Below are 1,771 nucleotides of genomic sequence, written 5' to 3'. Positions count from 1 at the left end.
GTGATAATAGGGGAAGTGATTTTGATCTCATAGGCAATATATAAAAAGGACCTAAACAATGGCAGTAATCGTTATCTTTATTTTATATAATCACTACAGCATTTCTATTGCTTTTCCAGTAGTCATTTTATATTTTCACATAAAAATTTATCATAACAATCAGTTACAGTGGCTTTCATAAGTTATTATGACATTTAACTTTATCTTTTGGCCAATTAGGATGATTGGGGTGTGGAAGACTACAGTTGTGGGTCTTAAAAATATATCTAATAAGTCGTAGAAAAAGTATTTTTAAAATGGTATTTTGGTAATGTAGGTTCAGAAAATGAGTTTTAGTACCATGAAGCATGTTCTCCTGGAGTGTTCTAACATGAAATAATGAGGTTCACATAGAGAAATTGAGTGAATGACCTTAACATATCCTGAGAGGCAAGAAGAGAGGAAGGGTCAAGGAAGCCTCTCTGTAGCTCATTCAGTCCTACGCATAATGTCATGACAGGGACAATGTAAGACAAGGTCTTGGCGGAGGACTAAAGAACAAGACAGTATCAAATATCTCAGAACTGAGACAGTGAAGTATTTCCCATTAAGTTACAATTCCACCGGCAGCGAATTTCCCCAAAATGAGCTAGAAATAACAATATCTTTTATGAACGTGGGGTCTATAATCAAATGATGGTTTATGCACTTACTAGCTAGATAATTTAGAACCATTACTTTAGCTTTCCAAACCTCAGTTTCCTAATTTCTAAAATAGAGTGACATCTATTTTATGAGGTTATTGGGAAAATAAATAATAACCTATGTCAAGGATTCAGCTGAGAACCTATTGTTTGATGACTATTATATGAATTGCTGCTGTAATATTATTAATCCTCTTTCAGGCTGTAGTCAGCCTCAAAAACTAAAGCAGCCCTGATTCAGACTATTTGCATCATTTTGAGCAGTGGTTGAGCATTTCAAACTGTCGAGAACTGAACATACTCTGACGTTCTTTGGACTATATGCTCATTTAAGGACCTTACATTGATTATGGCTAAGATTTTCAGGCTTCATGGAGAGAAGGTTCAATTTAGGGTATGAACTCACACATTAGATATATTTCATTTTCAATTATTGATCTCTGTGGTAATTGCATAAGGAATATAGCTGAAGATCAAAAGGTAAACACTATCCATTAAAATAATTTGACATGGAATTGTTTCTCCATTGATTCATTTAAAACCAAGATTTTTAGCCATTGGAAGACCTTGGGGAAAAAACCTCTTACTTATCAAGAGACGTCATATAGTGAATATTGAACTGTTTGGGCTTAGTACCAAGATTTCAATATTCTTAAACATGGGATATATATATAATTATGCTTTTTCAAAATATTTTATGGCTTTATTTCCTTTTCAATGGTTATCACTAAAGTGATTAAAAAGCTATCTATTTCAAGAAATAATATCCTTTAAACTAAAAACATATTTAATTTAATTCTGTTCAAAAGCTACTTTTATTAAGATTTTTCATTTATTATTTATTTATTTTTGATTATACATATTTATGGGGTACAGAGTTGACTATCAGTATTTGTGTATAGTATGTGATGATCAAATCAATACTGTTAGCATGTTAATCATTATAAACCATAATTATTCTTTGTATCCCTTACCCAATTACTCCTTAACCTCCTCTCCCTCCCCTTTTCCCACCTCTAGTGGCTAGGAATCCATTCTCTCCTTCTGAAAGTTCAACATTTTATTGTGTTCTGTCTTTCTCTCTCTCT

This window comes from Galeopterus variegatus, unplaced genomic scaffold (assembly GCF_000696425.1).
Source record: "Galeopterus variegatus unplaced genomic scaffold, G_variegatus-3.0.2 Scaffold2686, whole genome shotgun sequence".
Classification (NCBI taxonomy): Eukaryota; Metazoa; Chordata; class Mammalia; order Dermoptera; family Cynocephalidae; genus Galeopterus; species Galeopterus variegatus.
Note: the sequence above shows the minus strand (reverse complement) of the source record.